Raw genomic sequence first — 26,683 nt, forward strand, 5'->3', positions numbered from 1 at the left:
TTGGCTGGGGCAGCAGCAGGAGGCTGCTTTGTGTGCCACAGCTCAGTAGTACTGTTATTACCTGCTGAAGGGACAACACAAAGGCAGGGATGCCATTACTCAGTGTCCCACAAATGGTACAGAAAATACAGTAAAAGTGTGGAGTTATTTCCACTCATCTTATGTACCTGTAGGTTATTCTGCCTCTTCTAGCATCTTGCAACTTTCTCTTCTTGTGCTGAAAAACACAAGGGACATTCCAACCATAACACAGAGTTGTGGGTGAGGTGCAGATAGCACTACAAAATTATGGCTTCACATGCACTTAGTCACAAGTCTGAGATGGTCCCATAACTTGGGAAATTAGCTACACTACCACTAGTATTTGTAATTAAGAAGAAGCCTGTTTGAAGCCTGAAAAGTTTGTGCAGAGGATTAAGGCTTTGAACTGTTAACTAGCTGCTTTCTGGTGTCAAGGTTACAAAATTTGATTCCTTCTACCTCCAGTTACCTATTGTGTGACTTTGAACAAGTCACTTAAGCTGTCAGTGCTCCTGGGTTACACCTGAAGACTGACACTTATGTCCACTGGTTAACATGAGTTTTTTTTATGTATGTAAAATAAAAAAAATCCTGAAATGGTGTCCACATTTTCAGACATAAGTTATACACCTATATGTATGTGCTGGAGAACCAAACTTTGTTAGGAACTCTGCTGTGAAAGACTGAACACAGTTTAAAACAACATTATGAAAAAAGTGAAAATACCAAATGCTTACAGTACTGTTTGGGGCATTGAGTCTCAGCTGCCTTGCCTATGCCCGGAGATGTTCAGGGCATACTGCTTACCAATTTGGGGATGCATGTAGCTTTATTTAGCTTCTCTCCCAAGTCATACCATGCATACATCTTATGAAATGAAAATGACCTGTATAGAATGGGTTGGGCTTAATATGCAACATCACCTTACTTTTCCTTACAAATCAGGCAACCATGGTGTCAGAGCCCTAGCGTCAACAGCAATCACCACAAATATGGCAACCTGCAATTCTTGCTTTAAAAATGACATTGAGTTATGGATAGCGCATCTTAGGACTACTATGCAGCATAACATGTATACATACCCAGCTGGCATGCAAGAGTACTTGTGAGAAAATGTGCTTCTGAACACACCTATGCAGTATGTTATTGATGCATGTCAGTAAAACGTAATGATTTGTAGACATCAGGAGAATGTCGTCTAAGTCATACATATTCTTTGCACACTAGTATTTATTTGCAACTTTTGTTGCCAAGCCACTAGCAAAGACATCAAAACACACTACAAGGTAGCAGCAACAGTAGTTGATCAGCTGGAAACTCTGTCTTGGAACAGGCAACATATCCTCAAGAAAGTAACCCTAGAAGGTCCACAAGGTTCCACACTTACTGTGGTAAGGTGTAGATGTTCATCATATTGTTGCATTTATGTCAGCTGAGATTCCATCATAAAGAAAGCCTTACAGTTGCCCTAATTTCCAGAGCTCTACCTTCCCTCTTCTTGCTTCATCTGACTCCCTCCCACTTGGACATCAGCACATCAGTGGCATAAGAGGGTTGTCAGCCAACGTTACCTTCACATCTATTTTGCCATTTTTGAGTCATATGCTTGTACTAGCATTGCCAGTCCAGCCTGTCAGCTTGCTTCCAGTGATCCAGATAATTACTCCAATAGGAAAATCTTTGTAATTCTGCTTTAATAGGTTTTTTTGTTGTATGATAGTGAGATTAAGAAGGTTGTTAACTACCATGAGTGTGTGAAACAAATCCCACACAAACATTTCCATTCTTAGTGTCTGTATTCCCTCTTCAACCTGAGAACAATCCAGCATCTTGTGGAAAATCACCTGGACTATGTAGCTCAGAGGAAGACTCGTGTTTGGTCCCATGACTACATAATATCATCCAAACTATTCACCAGACATTCTTGCAAAGGAAAACTTGAAGAAGTGCACCAGGGAGAACTAGAGGAAAGATAATAACAGCCTTTTGGAGTCCAAGGGTTTTGCTAGGCTTATTGATACCAAGATCAGAAAGACAAATTTGCAGCCCTCTTACTCAGAGTTGATTACTACCAAGTTTTGTGGTGTGACCCTTGGGATACCACAGTACTGCCAGTTACTGGCATGTCCTCTTTGACCAAATCCAGACTGCTGTCAGTCGGTCTGGAGGTCACCAAGGGCTTTGGGAAGGGGAGTGCAATATTCTGATGATGATCATTAATGAAAAGGTGAGCAGCTATTGTATAGCGGTATCAGGTGTCCACACCTTTAAGGTAGTTTCCCCACTTCCTACCTAGGCCAAAGATGTCCAAACCAAAATGAATGACTAAAGGCTTGCCACAGCAGAAACTGTGCAGTGTCTTGTCCTGTGCCAGTACCTAGACTGCATCTAAGACCTAACCCAATAGACCAAGGATTTCATGAACTTTTTGGAAACTGAGCAGCCAGGATTGAAGATACTTATGGGTGCTATGGGCTTCTGCTAAGTAAAGTAAAATAGAACTCACCTCAGAGAAGGATTCTAACACCACAGATTCTGAGGTAGATCAGCTGACTTATAAGAACCAGATGTCCCCACCTCATATTTTGAATCTGATACCTTATCCTATGCTTCACCACCAGATGATGTGGCATTTGAGGAATTTGGGGGCAGCTTTCAAGTGGGGAAGCAAAGGAGTTCTAACAGGCTCAGCTAAGCTACAGGGACTTGACCTGCCTGAGTTGAGGCCACTTGCTGTACTTTCTGTCTTAGAAGTACTGGAATATGTATTAATACATTCTAGCCCAAGGAAACTTGACCATTGTCTGAAGGTTCCAGTGTTCCTATAAGATGTCCTGAGATCATAGCTGCAGTATTCCAAACACATGGGTTGTCACTGCTGACATCCAGCTGGGGTACCAAAGTTTAACTTCCCTGGGTCATACATTAGAAGTGTGATCATATCTCGTAAATGTAGGGATATATAGGCAGGCATATGAGCGTAGATCCTCAGACTGTCTCACTGCCAGCCCAAATGCAGGTCGTATATCTGTTGGCTTGATCATTGTTGGTACTGTAGCTTCATAAATACTCAGTGTGCCCTATTAGGGAACCTTCCTTTACTTACCTAAATTATTTTGCTGTATTTGTAGTAGATGTCAGCTAGGAGGGGTTAAGTGTGAGCACTGTAGGCAAATCCCATATAACGATCTTCAGACCCAGTGTCTTTTCTGCCTAGGCATGGAACATACAAGGCCTGTTCCATTTATCAATCCTTTGTATCAAAGACTTTGCGATCCTATCTGTTTTTGCTCAAGACTTTCTTGGAGACCTAGCATCTGAAGTGTTTGGCCCACTCCAAGACAGCTGATCCCACTTTTACAGACGTACCTTCTCCCCACAAGAAAAAGCTCAAATGGCCTAGGCAGGATACTCTGTTGACCCACTCTGTTTCTGACACACCCACTGTAGTTCCAGATCCCATGGTAAGTCCGATTTCACCTCTGATGCCCTCTACTGTGACCCCACCAGAGGCCAGTATAGCATTGCAAGGCTTTATGACTGAGGAAATTATTCCCTACAGAGAAGGGGGAATGGCGGATCATCATTTCAAAAAGTCTGGAAAGCATCCCACAAATTGTAGTCGGGGAAGAGATCCGCAGTAAGTTAATAGAGATATGTCAAGAGGTCTGAACCACCCTGCTAGGTTGAGGTGGATGTCACACCAAAGAAGAAGAAGAAGGAGTGACAAAAAATAAGCATGTCTCTTCTACTCCCCCATTTAGGAAGAAGGAATAGATAGACTTTTCTCAGGGTCCGCTCAAGGCCATAATAGTCCTGTGAAACCTCTTTTGTTTTCTCCCCACCTTTCTCCTCTTACACCTCAAAAAATTACTGAGGATTCGTATTCCTCTGAAGATGAAGAGGCCTCTGACTCAGACCATTCTTTGGCTTACTCTTGTCAGATGCACTCACCTGGACAGATTACTTTTAATGATGAAGACTCCAACTCTCCTGTTGTAGAGACTTCATTTGGGGAGACATTTCTAAGCATGAAGAAACATCTTGAGTGGGCGTCTAGACCGATTACAAAGGTCCGGAATAGGTATTACAACCGCCTGAAAATGGGCACTCCTGACCCTTCTCCTGTCTCTCCAGTTTTGGAGGCCTTTTTGGATGCTTTGCAGTCTACCTCTGTTATCCTTGATTCGCAGCCTTACCCAGAAGGCCAGACAGTTTGTACGAAGTTCCAGATGAACTTAAGTTCTTGTTTAAGAATCCTGTGGCATATCCTGCTGCAGTTACTCTCTCTCTCTTTCCAAGTTAATGCCCCACCTTCAGATAAAGACAGTAGGGCCATATATAGCTGGAGAAAAAAGGCTTGTACCTCTACTCTGGCATTCAGAGCTATTAATTACCAGACCCAGATGATCAAGTACCTGTAATGTATACTGAATCCCTTCAACAAGGTAGTAGTGGATTCACAGGGATCAGATTCCAAACAGCAAATGATGTCCTTGCTTAATTGGGCTACTCCGATAGCCAGACACTGTGCAAAATGTAGTTTTGACATTGTGAAGGCCTCTTCCAGAGCAACTGCTACTGGCTTTATCAGCCCATGCCAGATGACTTCAAAGCCAAACTCATTGATTCTCCTTTAGACAAAAAAAGTCTTTTTGGCCCACTAGCAGCAAGTTTATTTAAAGCTCTGCAAGGACAAGACAAAACAATGAAAGACTGCAGACAGATTTTGCTAACCTCTGTACCTAGATACCAGAGGAATAACCCATCCAACCCACTTCTTTTGTTAGAAGGGACTCCAGACCTATTCAGGAACACATAAAGATGCCCAGAAAGATAGTTCCAGAGAAACGCCAGAGGATGCCTCATCTGGGTGGCCTCCCTTCAGGGAAAAATCACTGTGACTATCTACTAATCACCAACCTCCCTCCCCTGATCCTGTCCTGCCCCTCTCCAAAAGGCTAACTCATCTAATCTCAAGCTGGGAAAAAAAATCAGCAAAGACTACTGGGTGCTTCTGGTCTTTAGAAAGGGTTATGATGTGTCTTGGAAAGGACTCCTTCCACTGAATGGTATACTCCTGCCTCTTCAAAACCATGTCCATCTGCTCTCACCCATACTCCACAAGGCACTGTAAAACCAGTGCCCAAAAATTCTTAGGAAAGGGTTTTTACTCCAGACTCTTCTAAGTTTCTAGAAAAGAGGGGCAATGGAGACCAGTACTGTATCTTTCTGTCTGTCTCGCTGTCTGCTAAATACTTTCTTAATAGTGCCAATCTTCAAAATGCTCTCCTTGCACACATTCTTACTCTTCATACTTCCATAGGTATACCTAGTCTCTCTGGATATGAAGGATGCCTGTCATCTTATACCCATACACCTACCCTGCAGAACATTCCTCAGGTTCTGTACTGGCTTACCTCACTTTCAGTTTACTGCTTTTCCTTTTGAGCTTTCCAGAGCCCTGAAAGTTTTCACAAAGTGTCTAGCACCAGTGATAGCTTTTTGCTGAACTCAGGGAATTTGTATTTTCCCCTTCTTAGACAATCTGCTAATTCAGGCTACTTCCCCACAGATCCTACTGCAACATCTCCAGTTCACCCCCAGCCTTCTCTTGCAGTTGGTGTTCACTGACAACTACAAAAAGTCCTTCCTCCAGCCCACTCAGAACTTGTGTCCCTGGACTGCTGATTGAACACCTGAAGAATGCAGACCTATTTGCCTCAGGAAAAAGTGCAGAACCTTACAGCTTTCTTTCACAACCTTTCCTTCCTTGACCATTGCTAAGCCTGGGGAAATCTTAAGAGATCTAGGGTCCAGGGCAGCATTTATGAAAATGCTCCCCCTAGCCAGGTTACATATGAGGAGAATTCAGTGGTACCTGAAAACAGTGTGGGCCCAGCACTCTTACCCTTTAGAAACTGATTCCTATCATTCCTTGTCTCAGAAAGTAGTGAAATTCAACTCTTTTATTCCACCAGCCCCACTTCAGGATATGTACATAAATTCCTCAGATGAAACTTGGGAGGCCTGGACAGGCACTCAGAGTGCAGGACAAATGGCAGCCCAACTCAAAAAGGAGCACATCAACCTGAAAGAGATGAGGGGCCTCATCCAAGCTCTTCAGTTTTTCTCACATATCTGGAAACCAGATCCTCTGAGTATTCACAGACAGTACAATGGTCATGTGGTATATAAACAAGAAGGAAGGCACCAGATCATACAAACTAAGCAGACTAGCACAGAAGGCATGGCACCGGCCACACAGAAGAGTATGTCTTTACATAAATACCATGACAGGACGATGTGCTACTAGACTCAAGCAGGGACTTGGTGGACCCTAACAACTGAACCCCGAATAGACAAGTGTTCCTGGATATCCTTCACCATTGGTGGACACCTCAGATAGATCTGTTTGCTTAAAGAACACTAGATGACTCCCCCTCTTCTGCACCAGGAACCCTTGCTCCGCAGCCTGGTGGACAGATGTCTTGTCCTTTCAGTGACCAGAGAGGTTTTTCTATGCTCTCCCCTACTATTTCATATTTCAAGGGTTCAATAGGTTCATAGGTGTGCAGGTGTTAACTATGCTAACGACCAGAGGGGCCTTTCTTAAGCCTAGCCATGCATCCCAAATCTCTGACTAGTTCCAATACCCTTGATAAGTGTAGGCATGGGCCTGTGAAATAAACCATTTACAGGTTACCTGTTTACATAAGGGACATAGGTGCAAAACAAGGGATGAATTTCCGGTTTCCCATCCAGTTGTCCAAGTTGCAGTTGAATTAGATTAGGGAGGAACTCTGTTTAACATGGATGGGGAGCCTATTCCACAGACAGGGTAGTCTCTGGGATACATACCTATCTCTCCAGCAGGTCTTGTTTATATCACAGGCAAGGTTTAAGTCTTTAGAATGAGTAATTCTGGTGCTGTTTGTTTTGTGAATATGCAGGAGGTCCATCAGAGTGGGGTCTGACAATGCCCTGTATGCCAGGCATTGATCTCCCCTCAAAAGCCTGAAGGAGACAGAATGCAGGGATGGGGCCTTGAAGCGGTCTGCATAGTACATATTACTTATGCCCTGTATTCTTTTAGTGAGGAAAGTACAGTTGTGTACACTTATCATAAATGTAGATGTTCGAGTGTATTCACTGTTGCAGTCATTACATTTGGGTTATCTGCTTGCAGTAGCCCTCAGTCGGCCTGATTAACAAAGTCTTGGGTCCTACGTCGGTTTCTGTCTCTTCTTCCGTGACGTCAGGTCATCATGGGTATAAAACATGCACCCGACGTTATTACATCAGTTTTTCTTGCCCCAGATGTCAGGTGCCTCCCTAATGGGAAGCAATTAAATATATAAATATACAACCTTCAACAAAAAAGAAAATACACCAAAAAGCTTTTAAGCATTGAAAAGCAGAGAAAAGAGGTATAGCCAAAAGAAGTCAGGGGGCTGGAAGGAGGGTAACCAGGACTGCAACAGTGAATACACTTGAACCTGTACATTTATGGTAGGTGTACACAACTGTACTATGTTCTTTGTGTTTCACTGTTGCAGTCATTACATTTGGGTAGATTCCCAAAGTTAAGAATGGGAGGAGGAATTTAGATAGCATTAGGACCAGCTATAAGGCCCTGCAAAACTGCAGTGGCAAAGCCAGCTCTTAGAGAAAATTGGCAAATGATAATGCTTGGTGAAAGTATGTATAGAATTCCAGGTAGCAGCTTTTAGGAAGTCCCTGGTAGGTACACCTCTGAGAAAGGCTGTAGAGGTAGATGCAGCACTGGTTGAGTGGGGTCTGATCCCCTGTGGGCTAGGGTTTCCATGGTGCTTACAGCAGAAATGAATACAATGGCCTATCCATTAGGAGATGGTTTGCTTTGAAATAGCCTTCCTCTCTGTCCCTGCAACAAATGCCACCAGCAGTTGTTCAGATTTCCTTTGAGGTTTAGTCCTGTCCAAATAGTCTGTGCACATCTAAGGAGTGCAGTATCCATTCCCCTTTGTTCTGTGAATTAGGAAAGAAGGTTGGCAAATGAATGGACTGATTAAAGGCCACGCTGGATACCACCTTTGGCATGAAAGCGGGATTGGTCCTGAGGGACCCTCTGTCTGCAGGAAAGATGATGAAAGGCTCCACTGCCATAAGGGCCTGTAATTCAGATACCCTTCTTGCTAAAGTGATGGCTAAAAGGAAAGCTGTTTTCCAAGAAAGGAATTTTAAATCTGCAGTAGCAGCTGGCTCAAAAGGAGGAAGGGTGAGTTTCTTCCAATACAAAGTTAAAGTCCCAGGCTGGAGTTGGAGCTCTCCTGGGTGGTCTTACATTTTTGGCCCCTCTGAGGAACTGCTTGAACAGTGGATGAGAGAAGAGGGGAGGTTCTGTGTTATAATGAGCTGAAATGGCTGAGGCATGAATTTTTGTTGAGGGAAAAAGACAGGCCCTTGTGAAGCATCTCAGTTAAGTATTGTAAAATCTGAGGTAAATTGGGAACTGCTGTGCTCATCCCTTGAGATTGGTTCCAAGCACAGAATCTTTTTAATTTTTCAGCATAAGATTTTCTAGTACTAGGCCTCCTAGCCTCTAAAATGACATCCATCACTGGTTTACTGGGGGATGGTAAAGGAGAGCTTAGGTAATTAGCCAGGCTGCTAGGTTCAGTGTTTGAAGCTGAGGGTGCAGAATCTGGTTCTCAGGGTATGAGTCTGAGGCAGGTGCCTTGGGGCCAACAGTGACACACTGCACAGGAGGAGGAGGTACCAGTGTTGGTGTGGTCAGTCTGGTGCAATCAAAGTCATCCTTGGTTTGTCTTGTTGATCTTTAGTAGTACTTTAGAGAGGAGAGGCAGAGGAGGACAGGCATAAACTGATAGGTTTTCCCAGGTGAAGGACAGGGGATCCACTTTCCAAGTTTGTCTGTGGAGAGTCCGTGCGCAAATCTTTCCAATTGATAGTTCTGCGGGGAGGCAAACAGGTCTATATCTGGGCTTCCCCATTTGCTTGTCAACATGTTGAAAATCCTTGGTTCCAGTTTCCACTCGTGTGGGTCCATGAGGTTTCTGCTTAGTCCGTCTGCCACTGTATTTAGTTTTCCTGGCAGTTATTGAGCCTGTAGATGCACTTGGTAGCTCAAGGCTGTGTTCCACAATGTCATGGCTAGTCTGCAGAGTGGGTAAGAATGTGTACCCCCCTGTTTATATACCACATAACAGTGGTGTTGTCCGTCTTTACCATTAATTGTCCTGGAAGAATGTGGTCCTTGAAGGTTGTCTGAGCATTCTGTACAGCTAACATTTCTTTGAGTGATGTGAAGGTGCATTTGAATTGGGTTCCATTTGCCCTGAATGCACTTCCCTGCCAGGTACCCCCCCCATGCATAGTCTGATGCGTCTGTTGTTAGGGTTTGGGCGGAAGGGGGTAGTGTGAATGGTAGTCCCTTGTTTTGGTGGCAGGCCTCTGCCCACCAGAGGAACTCTAGGCACAGGCAAGGAATGATAGGAATCATTGCTTCTAGATCTGAGAATGTTGACACCATAGGCTTTTTAGATACCATTGTAGTTTCCTCATATGCAGTCTTGCATATGGAATTAGAAGAATGCAGGAGGCCATGAACCACAAGGCTTGTAGTATTTGTCTTGCAGATAGCTTGGTTTTTGTGACCACTTGTTTGAAGTAGATTGTCAAGTGAATTTGTTTCTCAGGCGTGAGGCAAGCCATCTGCGAAGTTGTATTCAAGCTTGCTCCCAGGAATATAATTTGTTGACAGGGTACCAGGTGTGATTTATTTTCATTTGTGGTGTATCCCAGACAAGTTAGCACCCTTTGTACAAAAGCCAGATAATTTAAAAGTATGTCCTGGTTTTCTGCCTGAATTAGACAATCGTCCAGGTATGGGCATATTTGAATATTTCTTTGCCTGCAGAATGCAATGACTGGAGCTAGACACTTTGTGAATACCCTGGGCGCAGTAGATAACCCAAAGGGCAGTGCAGAGGACTGATAGTGCGTGTAGCCTGCTTTGAAGCGTAGGTATATTCTGCAAGATTCCCTGATTGGATTGTACAGATGTTCATCGTGCATACAGCTGCAGTCATAACAGATGGGTTCTCCTGCCGTCAGGCGGGTCCTCGGTCGGCCGAATTCCAAAGTCTAGGTCCAGCGTCGGTTGTCATCGCTTCTTCCCTGACGTCAGTGTGACAGGGGTATAAAAGAACCAGCCGACGCCATTTTCTCCAGTCTTTCTTGCGGCGCGGTGCCGAAGCAGAAGCAGTTGCCAGCTCCTGAGATTACGAATATTTCTCAACCGAAGACTTCTATAAAGCTAAGTACCCCGTTGGGGAAACTTTTCTTGCCTCAGACTAATGTCAGACAAAGTTAATAATTGCATTTCATGTGGGAAGCAAATACCGCATAAGGATTTCCATTCCCTCTGTATACCTTGCTTAGGCCCAGACCACGACATCTCGCCTGTCGCTTTTGTGCTACATTCAACAGACGCACTATTAAGCATCGGGCGGAGTTAACACTATTTTGGCAAAAGTTTAATTACAACATGTCTTTGAGTAAACAACGAAGATAAGGACCGACATACCACGCTACATGTGCTCTGGTTCTCAGCGAGGCCTCGCAGCCCCTGACTACCGATGACACTTCATTAGCGGTGTCTTCTGTGCCCAGGCTCTTCAGCCCACACCCCGACTACAGATACCGAAGCCACTCTTGGCGGGGAAACTCAGAGTTCAGACAGGCCTGTCACCTCTCAAGGTGTCTTCAGGCCTTCTTCTTCTTTTTCCATTAAGGCTTACACTAAATCTAAAGCAGCCATGCATTCTAAAAGACAAGCTCCACAAGGCCCCTCTCAGGGCCCCATGCCTAAAAGCAGATGCTCAAAATGGCTGAGGATTTGATTACTCTTATCAGGGGTTCTCAACCCCCCCCCCCCTGGACAAAAGGCCCAGAGTGGAGGAAGAATACCTTTCCTCGGACCAGGCCTCCATTACTTCAGAGCATTCTGAGGACCAGGAACATTCTTACTCCCCTTTCGAAGATTCTGATGCAGAGGAGTCCATTCCTCTGTCTCCCCTGAGGATTACTCTTTTGGGGAAACCTTGCATACCTTAAGGGAACACTTCCACTGGGAAGGCCAAGAGTACTCAGACTCCAAGAAAAGGCTCCGGGATTTCCTCTTGCTCCCTCAGCACAGGCCTCTGGCTATACCTCCTGTCTTAGACATACTAGATGATGTGTATTCAGAGGCCAGCCATAACCCAGATTCTTTACCTCCAGCTCCAGTCAAGCCTAACAGGTATTACCGGGTTCCTGATTCACACCAATTCCTATACAAAAGCCATGCGGCTGACCCAGAAACTATTTCACAGGGTCCCAAGAGAATTAAGGCCTCCACTGCCAAAAATCCATTACCTTCAGAGAGAGATTCCAGAGCTTTAGAAAGGTGGGGGAAAAAGGTGTACACTTCGGCCACTTTAACCATGAGGGCATTAAACTGTCAGTTCCATATGTTAAAGTATCAACAGTTTTTGTTATCTCAGTTGAAAAGCAAAATGTCTCACCCTGAACAACCAGACTTGAAGGAGTTGCAGGATTTGTTGCACAGTGCAGAGCAAGTGGGTAAACATACCTTGCAATGTGGTTTTGATGCTTTAGAGGCCTCTTGTAGAGCTGCTGTTACAGGATCAGTCATACGTAGACATGCTTGGCTCAAAGAGCAAACCTTACCAGATCATGTCAAAGCTAAATTACTAGATGCACCTCTTCAAAAGGATGTATTGTTTGGTGTTAAAGCTGAGGAGGTATTAAAGAAAATGGAGGAAAAGGCAAAATCAATGCAAACAGTGAAAGATTTCCTACAGGTACAGCCGCCACGTTTCAGTAGAAATTGGCCTTCAAAAAGTGGTCCTTTCCAGCCACGGACAGACCTCAAAGAGGTAGATACAGGAGGTAGAGGGCAATCTCAAGGACCATTTAGAGGCAGACAATGGCAAACACCTACACCAAGAGGGGGTGAGGATAGTTCACAGCCATTCAGAAAGCAGACCCAATGACTTCCCCTTTGCATGCCAAGCAAGGCTCAAATGGCAGCACCTTTAGGCGGAAAACTGGCATTATTTTAGAAAAATTGGCATATTGTCACAAAAGACAAATGGACCCTGGACATTGTGGACAGAGGCTACAGATTCCACTTTCACACCCTTCCAAAATGAGAGGCATGCCAAACCTGCCACACAATCAAAGGGCAGAGGCACAAAAACAAATTTCAGATCTCATGGACATGAAAGCTATTCAAGAGGTACCTGCACAAGAACAGTGTCAAGGTTTTATTCCAGACTATTCCTGGTACCAAGGAAGGGCAAAATTGGAGACCTATTTTGGACCTATCCATCCTAAACACATATTTACTGCACCAAAGTTCAAGATGCTCACATTACAGCAGCTTCTTCCCATGCTGGGCAAGGAGTCTTGGCTGGTGACATTGGACCTCAAGGAGGCATACCTGCATGTCCCAATCAGACAAGATTGCAGAAGATACCTCAGATTTCTTGCAGGTTCATCCATTATCAATTCTCTGCATTGCCCTTTGGCTTATCTACTGCGCCCAGAGTGTTCACGAAATGCCTGGCATCAGTAATTGCCTTCTGCAGACTTCAAGGGATACAAATATACCCATATCTAGACAACTGCCTGATCCAAGCGGACAGCAAACACACTCTTCTGAAACACCTGGCATTTGTAATAATGTTGTTGAAATCTCTGGGATACACAGTCAACAAAAAGAAGTCAAGACTAATACCCTCTCAAACAATAATTTTCCTGGGTGCCAGCTTGGATACAAACACCCAGATGGCCTACCTCACGCCAGAGAAACAAGGGCAATTAACTCAATACTTCAGAAAACTGGCAACCTTCACCAGGCTGACTGCAAGGAAAATCCTGCAGGCTCTGGGATTCATGGCATCTTGCATCCTACTAATCCCATGTGCAAAGCTGCATATGAGGAAACTTCAATGGTACCCAAAAAACTTATGGTCTCAACACAGCCACAGTTTGGAAGCAATCATACCACTGATTCCATGTCTTCAAAAGGAATTTCTCTGGTGGGCTCAAGCATGCCAAAGAAACATAGGTCTCCCATTCTGCAAGCCTCAAGCAAATCAAGTCATCACAACAGACATGACAGATCGGTGCATTCAGGGCAAATGGTCACAAAAAGAGAAGCACCTACACATCGATCAAAAGGAAATGCTAGCAGTAATAAATGCTATTATGGCTTTCAAAGACCTACTGCATCCAGGGCAGCTATTGATAAGAACAGACAACACCACAGTGATGTGGTACATAAACAAACAGGGAGGAACTCATTCATACCCCCCTGTGCAGACTAGCCATGTCCCTTTGGAACACGGCTCTGGAATTGCAAATCCAACTTCAAGCACAATTCCTGCCAGGAAGGAAAACACACTGGCAGACAACCTGAGCAGAAATATGACAGATCCACACGAATGGAAGTTGCATCCTCAAGTTTTACAATGATAATTCAAGCATGGGGAAGGCCAGACATAGATCTCTTTGCCACCCACAGAAATTACCAATTGACAAAATTCTGCTCAAGGACCTTTCATCCACAGGCCTGGAAAGTGGACGCACTCTCTTTCAGTTGGACAACAATGACGGTTTATGCCTTTCCTCCTCTTCCACTGCTGGCCAAAGTTCTATTAAAAGCCAGAGCAGACAGACCAAAGATGATTCTCATTGCTCCAGACTGGCCAAGACAACACTGGTACCCACTCCTGAGGATCCTGACGCATTCCCCACCATGGATCCTGCCTCTAATGCCTCTTCTACTGACTCAGCACAACTTCAAAACTCTTCACAGTCAGCTGAAAACACTCAGTCTAGCCACATGGAGGATTCCTTAAATTAACAGCAGACCCTACTCTCCAAGGAGGTGCAGGATGTCATTTTAGAGGCCAGAAGGCCTTCTACTAGAAAAGCCTACTCTGCAAAATGGAAACGGTTTTGTGTCTGGAATCAGAAAAAGGGTCAGAATCCTGGAATACTGAATTTACCTCAAATACTACAGTACCTAGCCGAGCTGCTAAGCAGTGGACTTTCATTCTCCTCCATCAAAATCCATGCCCCAGCCATTTCTGCAGAGTACAACACTGATCCTCCTTTATTCTCTCACCCTCTCTTAAGACAGTTCCTCAGAGGGGCTAAGAATATGAAACCCCCAAGGAAGCAACCAGTACCGGCTTGGGACCTCAATTTCATTCTAGAAAAACTAACCCTGCCTCCTTTTGAGCCAGCTGCTTCAACAGATCTGCAATATTTGTCATGGAAAACAGCCTTCCTTCTAGCTATCACCTCAGCACGCAGGGTTTCGGAACTACAAGCCCTCATGGCTGTGCAGCCTTCATCATTTTCCATCAGGACAGAGTTTCAACCAATCCTTCAATTATGCCAAAGGTAGTATCCAGGGTAGCCTTGAATCAGGCTATCCACTTACCTTTACCCTAATCCACAAAACAAAGGGAGAGGCTACTACATTCCTTGGACATTCACAGACAGCTCCGTTATTATTTGGACAGGACAAAGCCTTTCAGAAAATCAGAGCAACTCTTTGTGTCCTATGCTACAGGTGCTCAAGGGAAGCCTATTTCCAAACAGACAATCTCAAAATGGATAGCCCACTGCATACACTTTTGTTACTCTTTTCATGGTAAATCTGTACCTACAGGCATCAGATCTCACTCCACAAGGGCCACAGCTACCTCTGCAGCTTTCCTCAGGGGGGTTCCTACCAAAGATATTTTGGAAGCAGCCACTTGGAGTTCTGTACATACTTTCTCCAAGCACTATCACCTACCTTTATACTCCAAAACTAGAGCGGGCTTTGCCACTACAGTCTTGCAGGGCATCCTGGCTCCACCTAGTTCCACTTAGTGCCTACCACCCCTTTATTAGCTTTGGGATTCTACCCATCTGTTATGACTGCAGCTGTATGCACGATGAACATAGTACAGTTTTGTACCTACCATAAATGTAGATGTTCGAGTGCTAATACAGCTGCAGTCCAGGTTTCCCTCCTTCTCCTCTTGGGACAGGCCTTATGGCTAGCACCTCCTCATACAACCTCATTGGGGTATTCTTTTATGGTGTATTTGCTTGCAACTACTGTTTTTTGATTATATTGCATTTCCTTTACTACATAAATTTATGTTTTGCCTTCCTTCTGGGGGCACCTGACATCTGGGGCAAGAAAAACTGAAGAAAATGGCGTCGGCTGGTTCTTTTATACCCCTGTCACACTGACGTCAGGGAAGAAGTGACGACAACCGATGCCAGACCTAGACTTTGGAATTCGGTCGACCGAGGACCCACCTGACAGCAGGAGAACCCATCTGTTATGACTGCAGCTGTATTAGCACTCGAACATCTACATTTATGGTAGGTACAAAACTGTACTGTATGCTTCCTTTAAATCTAATGTTGTCAACCAGGCATCTTTGCTTAGCATAGGAAGCAACTGTTGAAGAGTCAGCATCTTGATTTTTGGAATCACCAAAAAGGTGTTTAGAGTGGAAAGGTCCAGGATAGGATGCCATGAATTGCCTTTTCTGGGTACCAGGAAAAATCTTGAGTAGAAACCTTGTCCGTTTTCCTGTTTTGGTACCAATTGAATAGCCCCTATGCTTAAGACAGAGAGTACTTGCTTTGGGGCTACTGCCCACTATTTTGGAGATAGATCCAGCCAACCGCTTGGAGTTGGTAACGTGTGGAAGTGAAATCTGTATCCTTGGGATACTATATTTAAAACCCATTTGTCCTGGGTAATGATTCCCCAAGTTCTTTATATGAAGTGCAATCTTTCCCCCCAAAGGGGCAGTAAGTTGAGAAGTGCTTGGAAGTTTTAAAAAAGAAGTCATTGAGACAGTTTACCATAGGGGGGAGTTTTATTACTCCCAGATATGGAAGTGGAGGCCTTTCACTGCTTAGTCCTGTGCGTCCCCTGGGACTGAAGCCTGGGTGCTCTGCTGGATCTGGGTTTGGACTGAGAAGGTCTGGAAGAGGCAGGAAAGGACCAATTCTTAGAAGGCCAATGCCTACTAAAATCTTGGAGGTTGTACTCGTAAAAAATCTTTAACAATTTGCATAGATTTAGCTCTTTCCTCCATCTTTTTAAGAACAACTTGTGCCTGTTTGCCAAACAGGCGGTCCTGATTTAAGGGAGCATCCAGTAATTTCGCTTTAATATGATCTGGCAAGGATTGCTCCTTAAGCCAAGCATGCCTTTTAAATACAGACCCAGTTACCGCAGCCCTGCAAGATGCCTCTAGTGAATCAAAACCACATTGCAACGTATGTTTACCAACTTGTTCAGCAGAATGCATTAAATCCTTATTTTCAGCAGAAACAGGAATCAGCATCATTTTCTGTTTAAGCAATCCAGTAATATGCTGCTGATACTTTAACATATGAAACTGGCAGTTCAAGGCCCTAATGACCAAAGTTGCAGAAGTGTATACCTTCTTACTCCATCTATCCAGTACCCTGGAGTCTCTATCAAAGGGGATAGGATTTTCTGGCAGTAGTAGCTTTAATGCCCTTGGGTCCCTGTGAAACGGTTTCAGGATCCGCAGTAGGATTTTTGAAAAGGAATCTGTAAGAGTCAGGAACCCTGTAATATCTATCAGGTTTTCTGGAAGCAGGAGGTAAAGAGTCAGGGGCCATGCTAGATTCTGAAGCATCATCAATAATGTCCAGTACAGTTGGTATAGCTAAAGGCCTTGTGCTGGGACAGGAGTAAAAAATCCCTAAGACTCTTTTTAGAATCAGAGAAATCCTGACTTTCCCAACAAAAATGCTCCCTCAGAGTATGCAAGGTTTCACCAAAAGAGAGATCCTCTGGGGGAGGGGGGAGAGCAGAGGGAATAAAGTCCTCAACATCAGAATCTTCATGGGTAGATAAGGATAAATCCCGGTCATCAGAGGAAACAGAAATTTCAGAATCCTGATCAGAAGTATCATAAGCAAACTCCATCCTAGGTCTCTTAGAGAGGGAAGGTTGGCTTCCCCTGATTAAAGTAATAAGGTCTTCAGCCATTCTTATCATTTGTTTTTTGGGCATAGAGGCCTGACCATGCGGTCTGGGCATCAGTTTTTCTAGGCATGGTTTGAGTTTTAGGTCTTGAAAAAGAAGATGGCACCGGTTTAATATGCAAGTCAGTAAGCCTGAATACACCCTCAGAAGCTGGTGCCTGCACAGTGGCTCAGGACCCATCCAACGTAGAGACATCCGCAGGTTCCACTGTTGAAGCATCTCACGGCATGGGTCTCAGTAGAGGTCTGCGAATCTGAAGTAGCGGGTATCAGGGGCTGCGAAAGCGCCACACTGAGTACCGGCGAACTGGGAGGCCTGTCTCTGTCTTTATCTTTACATTTTTTTGGAATGTCGGTAGTCTGATGGCTTACCGAAGACATATCAGGATAATTGAACCGAGCACCAAAATATTTAGAAGCGCAAATATACCGACAAGGGATAGTTTGTGGTTTAAATAAGGCACAAAACCGACAACAAGGTATGTCGTGGTCAGGGCCTAGGCAAGGTATACAGTACGAATGAAAATCTTTGAGGTATTTGCTTTCCACAAGAAATGCAATTATTTACTTTTACTGACATCGGATTAGAGCAAGAAAAAGTTTCCCCAACGGGGTACTTAGCTTTTAGTTGAAGACTTCGGTTCTGAAACTTGAAAACAAAACTTTCAGGAGTCGGCCGACCGGCACTTTCGAACTGCTTCTGCTTCAGGCACCACACGGCAAGAAAGACTGGGGTAATGACCTCAGCTGCATGTTTTATACCCCTAACGACCTGACATCATGGAAGAAGAGACAGCAACCGACGTAGGACCCAAGACTTTGTTAATCAGGCTGACTGAGGGCTACTGCGAGCGGATAACCCAAATGTAATGACTGCAACAGTGAAACACGGAGAACATCCTCTGTGGACATTCCAGTTGTTGGATATGCCTGCTTAGGTACATACCAAAGGGGGTATTGTACTCGATGATAAATCTGATAAATGCCGAATGTAGTGGAACAATGACTTCCTTGGACTTAGATGCCATACCTTTGATTACAAGTTGCGCAACATAGAATGATTTCCTCACCACTGTAGACGCGTTTTGATCATAGGCTAGATTACTATCTATGTGTGTCCCTAAGTCCCTGACTACTGGGTCAACTCTAAGGGGTGTGTTGTCAATATGATACTTAACCAGGGATGGATGACTTCCCAAAGGATACTGTTATGCATTTCTTGGCATTTTAGTCCATGACTCTGACACCAGTTGTTTGTCTGTATCAACCCCTCCTGGAGAACATCTGTATCAGTGTGAGATTCACTGACAGCTCCTAATTTGCAATCCTCTGCAAATTTAGTCAGACAGAGACCATTAACATTGGCCTTGACTTCTGAGAAGTAAATGCCAAAAAGGAGTGGTTCAAGGACTGATCCCTGAGGGACTCTACTTGTGACTGACCTTTTTGTAGAGGTGAACTCCCCAATTCTAACTTCCTGGGTCCTGTCAGTGAGCCAGTTGGCTATCCATTGGGTGACATATGGGTTTGTACCTAACCTCTTGAGTTTGTCAATAATGCCTGAGTGGGGTATTGTGTCAGATGGCTTGGCCAGGTCAAGGTAAGCAGTGTGAATGGTTTTGCCTTCATCCATTTGCTTTGGTGACCTTCTCAAAGAAGTCCACCAGGTTGAATAGACATGATCTGCCCTTTACGTAACCAAACTGGGTTGGGTCCAGTGTCTGGAGGTTTACTATATCTCTATTGATCATCTCCATGATAATTATTTCCATGGCTTTACATATAAGACTAGTGAGACTTATGTTTCTGCAGTTTCCAGGGTCTGTAGATGGCCCACCTTTGTGCAGAGGGATGACTGTTGCTTTTCTCCATTCATGAGGCACGAAGCCTGTTTGGAGGCTACAGTTAAATAGTAATTCCAGAGGCCCTGATAGGTCATGTTTCATACTATTTAGAAGGCATCCTAGGATATTGTCTGGGTCCATTGATGCAGTGTTCTTGGTCTTAGAGAGAGCATTAAGGACCTGTTCCCTAGTGATAGTAGGTGGAGTTATATTTGATGATATTTCCTGAGGGAAGGTTGAGGGGGAGAGGGGAGTAAAGTTGGAGCTGAATTTATCAGCCAGGAGGTTTGCTGTATCTTCTGCCTCAGTATAGGTGGCTCCATTCACATTGAGTTCTGCACACAATTGTTTATTGTCTTTGAGGTTGCGGACATAGCTAAAGAATGCTTTGTGGTTGTTCTTGGCCTGGGAGGCCAAACTTACCTCAAATTTGGCTTTGGTAGACTTTATTTGTCTTCAGAGTTGTTTATTTAGTTTAATGATGGTGCTTTTATCCTGCTGAGTGTTGCACCTCCTAATTTTTGCCATGATTTTCTTCCTCCTGTTGTACATCCGATTAATTTTGTGATTCCACCAGGGTGGCTTGTTTTTTTAATTAGTTCTGTACTTCTTCCTGGAGGGTACAGCTGCCTCTATACAGCTATTAACATGCTTGTACAGGGTTTCTCTGAACAGTTCTGCATAGGAGAAGTGTTCTCGGAGTTTTTAGGGGCTTGACATTTTGCCAGGTTCTGACTTAATAGCAGGAGGGTTAGCCTTAGAATAGTTCCTGAATATTCCCAGTTTAGCTGGGGGTCCTTGTTTTATTTTTACTTCAAAGGAAACCATTTTGTGGTCTGACCTTACCAAGGAAGGCATTACAGTAGGGGATGTGCAGCACTCTCCTATATTAGTGAGGAACAGATCCAGTATGGTTGCACCCCTGGTTGGTGTACTATCTGGTCCAGGGAGTTTGCATTTACAAAATCCAGGAATCTCTGTGCATGTAAGTTTGATGTCATATAGGAGTCCCAGTTAATAGTGGGGTAATTACAGTCACCCATGAATATGGTATTGGGTTGGATGGTTAGTGTTTCAAATAAGTTTAAATGCATGGTATGGGTTTCCTGGGTCATAGAGGGGGATCTATAGCTTGCAAGGAAGTGGTACTGGATTTTACCTATGGTGATTTGAACATGGAGCAGCTCAAGTGCATTTTCCTGTTTGACCAGCCTTGAAGTATATTTATTTTTTATGTAAATAGAGACACTTCCACCTTTAGTCCCTGCCAGTGAAGTGGCTAGTCTAAATGTGTGGAAGGTGTTATAACCTTGGACTGTTGGTGTGCTATACTCAGCTTTAAACCACATCTCTGAGACTTCACAGACATCAGCTGTCTCTAGGGTAAAGAGAGCTTCCAGGGAGTGGAGTTTTTTGTTTAGGCTCCTAGCACTGAGTAGTAATACCATTAGATTTTCTTGGTTTTGATTTGCTATGTCGGAAGTACTTTCAGTTTGGCATTGACTAAAAAAGGCACTATGGGGGAAGACAATGTTTTAGCTAATATTCAAAAGCTTAACAGGGGAGAAGTGCAGACCATCCCTGGCAAAGCAGCGTGGTCTGTTGACCATCTCCTTCCATGCTGACAATTATTGATCCCCCTTAGAATTACACCAGAAACTAAGGCAGTTATTAAAGTCAATCATCTTTTGTTCATATTGTGACATCATCCTTTGTGAAGGTCAAATGCTACTCAATGCTAGCCTCATACCAACCTGAGACACATATTACGAAAGCTCTATGATGTCTCTCTTCATATAGTCTAGGGAGGTATGTCTCAGGTCATTTACTCCGACATGGACTATGACTGAGCCATATTGGTAATTGTGATCCAATGACCTGAGTGTATGCATAATGTGGCAGATCCTATCCCCCTGATAAGCAGCTGACCGTAACTTTCTCCTTACTCAGCCTGGTGAGAGGGACATCAGTGTGTCTCACAATAGAGTCTCCAATGACCAGAATGTTGGATTGTGTAGTGACTTGCCTTATGGGTTTAGAAGTAGAGGCTCCATGAGATGTAGCTCTATGTGTTGATGTGAGTGTTGTTTTGAAAGAGTGTGTTTGGGGCTGCTGAGGGTATTTCTTATGTGTACTTTGTCTAGGAGGTCTTTGTGGTTTAGGAAGGTTACATGTAAGTGCCTCAGTATATGTGGGTCTATATGTCTACTTTGAATTGTGCATGATGGGTGCAGCATCTGTACTACTGACAGCCTCGTTGACATTAGGAATATTTTTGTGTGAGAGCTTTGCCTGCAGTGACATTGTGTAAATACATTTCTCACATACCATATCAGTTTGTCTGAGAATTAACTGGTTGTCAGTAAACATGAGGCAATTTCTAAATTGCCTCAGGATGCCCATATCCACAAGCCAGTAACGGCGATAGTCGGAAAGTTCATATCCATGGCAACAGACCCTTTATTGATTAGACTGTTGGAGTGAGAATATCAATCACTGTCAGGAGTATCTGGTTTGCAACTATGTGGACAGTGCTTGTCATTGCAAACTAGCTGTCCTGTGTGCAACTAGATATTGTAGAAATTTCAGTTGTGCTTTTACAGGAAAAATGTCACTCAAGGTGTCTTGAGTCTGTACAGAGCACTGCCAAACAGCTGAGGGGAAACTAATACGTAGACCCTGAACATTTAACGATGAAGTATTTGGGCAGATATTCTGAAGTTAGAAAGAAATCAAGCAGTACTTACAGAAAACAAAAGAATTAGCTTGTCAAGAATGATGAAAAGAGGGGAGTCGTATGAATGGCTACTGCCTGGCTACTGCTAATGCTGGTCTCACCACAGCTTCACTCTGTTGGGATACAATGCTCCTTTGCTTCGTCTCTCACCAGAATAAAAATGTTAACACCAATCCCAAGAAGAGAAGCAGGCCACAGCCTGTTTGGTGATCCACAGTCTTGCCTCAGATGATGTAAGGGTCTCTAGGCTTGTAGCCTTTTTCTAGTAGATGCCTCGAATAGCAACCAGACCAATCAGGTACGTTAAGCACAGACACTCGCCAACCAGAAACAGTCAGGAATCAGTGCACTCTGCTCCTACTGTCACTAGGATCAGAATATAAGCACAGAGTCCATGCTGCCGCCTGTAAAGCAGTTATTAGACTTTCTTGTGATCAGCAGTCTCCAGGAAGTAATGTCACTGTACTCCTTCTCTCACCAGGAAAAAACAGGAGCACTAATCCCAAGATGATTACTGAGAGTCAGAATGTGGGCTCTCCAATAACTGGTGGTCTTGCAATAGATGCTTAAAGGTAAGATGAAAAAAATGGTTTATCCTAAACACGGCAGTGTGCACTAAGCAGTTAGATATAAAAGAGATCCAAAAAGATAAAAAAAAAAAAAAAAAAAAAAGTGGTCCCATTTTGACCAAGACAGCATTGATTCTCCCTTCATTATCATCTAGCCAGGGGCAAACACTGCAAACTACTGCACAAGGTGGATTTCATCACATAGCAGAAAGAATCACTGTTACATCCCAATCTGTCATCTCTATTTCCTAAACCTGGGAATGATAGGGTTCTGATTCCTTTTAAACACTGGTTTTCAGAAGTTGTAGTTAGAGTTCTCCAAGAGGCAAGGAGAACCACCACTTGAAAATATTACATAATTTACATGCAAGGCAAGTGTATTCGAGAGGTTTGGGAGATCCTGTCCCTCCACCATGTTTTGTATATCTGTTGGTGAAGATTTAGGTCCCTAGTTCTAGTATTGGTGAAGATGTTAGACTTGCAAAGAAACAGGCAATACAGAACAGTTCAGGTCTCTAGTGGTGTGGTAAGCAAGACAGAGATTTCCCCTAAAAAGTCTGACACTGAACAAAAGAGCTAGAGCTAGCTCAGGGACCTTTGGCCTGTGATATTTTTGGTAAGGAATCTTTGTGGTCCTTCTTATTGTTTTATATGTTTAGTGAGATGCATTCCAAAGGGGTTGTTGTACTCTGTGATTGGCTGAACAATGCTGAGTGCAACGGGGTGATTAGCTGTTTTGAACTTGACAGTATTCTTTTGGGAATTAGCTGGACTAAATAAAAGAATTTCCAGACAGCCATTGTCACATTTTAGTCAAAAGTAGAGGGAGCTATCAACCCAAGTACCTGTGTCCCTAACTTTATTTTTGTTTTTTATAGATGTGTTGTCTGCTGCGGTAGCGTTGTCGCCTCACAGTAAGACGCTGTCCGGTGCTAGAGCGTCTTCTGCGTGGAGACATGTGGGAATGGGCATACCTTCGTTGAAGGTTGTGCATCAGGGCTGGTAACTCGGCACGTAAAAATCAACTACCAATCATTAGCGGACCGGAGTTCAGCTGTGGCGACCCCTAACCAGGAAAAGCCGAAAGAAGACTACTACTACTACATAGATGTGTTGTCTAGACAGTATGACAACAGGAAGGGTTGTCTACCAAAAGTGATAATGCATTTTTTTAGCATTTAATTTGAGCCCATTTTTAGGACCCAACGAGTTTACTAGACAGAGTTAATTCTAGAGGGTTTGGGGGGCATAGGGTGACTTAACAACCCCTGTTTGCAATCATCTGTACACTTTGTTAAGCAGAAAACTTGGCTGCCTGCTTGCAATTCTGAGAAGTAAGTACCAAAAAGGAGAGGTGTCAGCACTGTAACCTAACCACTTTCATATTTTCTGCTTAAACACTTGCAACTTGCACTGAGTGGGTTCTGCCTTTTAGCTAGTTTGCTATCCATCTTACCACTTATGTTTCAGTTTTTAAAGCATTTAGCTTTTGTATGATGCAGCATTGGTTATGGTGTCAAAGGCGTTGGGCAGATAAATATATGCCGCATGCACTGCATGGCCACCATTTACAGCTTCCATAACCCTGTTGAAGAAATTTAGAAGATTATTAGGGATGATCTATCCTTCACAAAGCCAAACTGTTGGGGTTAAGTTTAACAAGTTTCTTGATACCATAATTTATGAGGTCTATTATAATGCATTCCATGGCTTTGCAAAAGAGGCTTGCAAGTCAGATAGGTCTGTAATCACCTGGATTACTTATAAAGCCACCCTTATGGAGGGGCATCACCACTGCTGTATGCCACTCATCAGGGACAAAACCAGAAGCTAAACTGAAGTTAAACGGTTAAATGAGTGTCTGTAAAGACATGCTTAACATAATTAATCAAACCACCAGGAATATTGTCAGGTCTTATGGAAGAAGCATTTTTCGTCTTGGTTAGCATTTTAAATAAATGATCTTTAGAGACAATTGGGGAAATAAAGGGGTTCAGATATTTTGGGGATTTGAATAAAAGTCTCAGGTGAAGTTGGCACTACATTTGTTCACAAGAATATTAGCAATGCCAGTTGGGCCAGAATAGGAGGCTCTATTATGAATAACATCTGGAAAATGTAGGGTACTGTTTTTTTTTTTTTTTTTTTACATTTTTTTAACAAAGCTAAAGAAGGATTTATAATTATCTTTGGCTTCAGAAGTCAGCCTACGTTCATGGGCTGCTTTAGTGGAACTGATACTATTCGTTTTTTTTTTTTTTTTGTAATGCTTTTGATGTTATCCTTAAGATGGGTTTTGGATCTGCTAAGTAATTTAAGGAGTTTTTTTATTTTGTTCTATAGTTTATTTGTGACAGTGAACCACCAAGGTGGTTTGTTTTTGAGTTGTCTATAATACTTTGTTCTGGTAGCGACTGCTAGCTCTGCACATTCTTCCTAATGGGTGTAGAATTCCTTAGTGGAACTAGCTGCTGTATTTAGATCAGGGACAGTGCAGTTGTAAGTGAATTTTTGATATTTTTCCACATAGTAGTTTGGCATGTTTGTAGTCCTTGAATTCAGTAAGTTTACTTAGAGCTTTTGAATCAAGGACAGGGACCTGAATGGTGCATCATCAGTGTTCAGGCTGCCAAACACTCCATGAAATTTGGCTAAAATGTACCACACAGGACAACAGTTACTGGGACTCTTAACTATGTGACATACTTGTCTGATGACTCAGAGCCTGACAGATCACATGAAGGCAGCTCTCTCTTGAATGCAGTACTAGACAAGGGTCACCTCTTTGGGCCGCCAGCTAAAAATGGATTTTATGTTATCTATTTTATTATGCCTAACTACTGGGTCGATGCATCCAACCTCAGCTCTGACTCGGATGTTTCTGTAGACTTACGATCCCAGCCTCAAGCTCCTCCCTCTCTCATAATGGTCCACTCCTTCTCTAACCCCTCAGATCTTGTTTGCTGCCTTCCAGTTCAGACTCTGTTATGCAGACTTAGCTTAGAGATAAGTGATTTTCCTTTCTTTAGTGGGTTTTTTCCTACAGTTAGTTCTGCCCTTTACTCTCTAATCCTTTAAATAAATAAATAAGTACATATATGGATCTAGGACTATTGAACAAATGTTCAATAGTCCGAATCCACAATCACCGAACACACTTTAACGAAAGCGCTTTCACCAAAAAAGCGCTTTCATTAAAGTGCGTTAAAAAACAAAACAAAACAATAAATCTACTTTTATGCAGGGGGCAAGCCCCCCGTGCCCACCACACATCCTCTACTTTAATATTCTCACTCCGAGATTGCACTACAGTGAGGAAAAGAGAATATTCTCTTATCCGCACTGTAGTACGATCTCCCAAACAGTCATTCCCCCAAGACTCCCTCTAGCTGCAGGCATACTTCTGCAAAAGTGCTTTTTTGGTAAAAAGCACTTTCGCGGAAGTATGCCCGGCTGTTTGTGCTTCGGTGAAAAGTTCCTTCGGGGATCAGTACCGATCCCATATATATGTGTGTGTGTGTGTGTGTGTGTGTATATATACACACACACTCACACACAATTTTATTTTATTTTATTTATTTTACATTTGTTAACCGGGGGTGTCTGACTGACCCGAAAAAGCCCTTTTTCAGCAGAGGCCCGGGGAGAAAAGCTTCACACATAAAAATTACAGATACGTTTAGATATTTAGACATGATCAGTATACACACAAATTACAATAGACATGTTTTTATAGTGGTATGCAGCACATCAACAGTTACATTGGAGAGAACAAACAAGAAAATATTAATTTAAAAATAAAGGTAATTAATAGATTTGTGGTATACAGCTGAAATTTGGCACATAGGTAGAACACATATATAGTACACAGGTATAGTACATACATTGTACATTAGCCAGTGTTTGTGAGTAAGAGTGAAAACTACTCTCAAGTACTCTAGGTTTAGTATATGTACCTTATCCGCTTTCACTAGCCTGGGGAGCAGTCATGGCACTGCCAGCTTTGCTTGAGATGTTGCCTAATGAGGTTTCTAATGGAGGCTTTGGACAATGTGTTTTGTATGCTAGTGGAGAGAGAGTTCCATTTTTTAGCCACTGAACTATTATATAGTGTGTCTTCAAAGCCATTGTAGCTGTTGGTGAATTCTAGTAGCAGTTTGCTTGATGATCTAAGAGGCCTTTTGGCTGAGTGATGTACTAGGTTTTTGAGGGCAGGACATTTATTGAGGAGGTAATAGAATGACAGAGACAGAGCTGATTGTAAGTAAGGAGGTTGGGCAGTTCAATCCAGTGGAGTTGGCTCAAAACAGTGCAATGATGATTTCTATATGAGCAATTTGCAGCAAAGCGGGCAATTCTGTTATACCAGGCTTCCATTTTTTTAGTTCAGTTTT

At 43.3% G+C, this 26,683-nt stretch overlaps 1 protein-coding gene across 8 annotated transcripts in view; it reads left to right on the forward strand.

Moving 5' to 3' along the window:
- Positions 1 to 26,683, forward strand: part of PHLDB1 (pleckstrin homology like domain family B member 1) — a 2,201,164-nt gene that overhangs the window by 1,309,681 nt on the left and 864,800 nt on the right. The gene's annotated exons all lie outside the window — the stretch shown is intronic.

This window comes from Protopterus annectens, chromosome 8.part0, assembly GCF_019279795.1.
Source record: "Protopterus annectens isolate FY-2018-M chromosome 8.part0, PAN1.0, whole genome shotgun sequence".
NCBI classification, from domain to species: Eukaryota; Metazoa; Chordata; order Ceratodontiformes; family Protopteridae; genus Protopterus; species Protopterus annectens.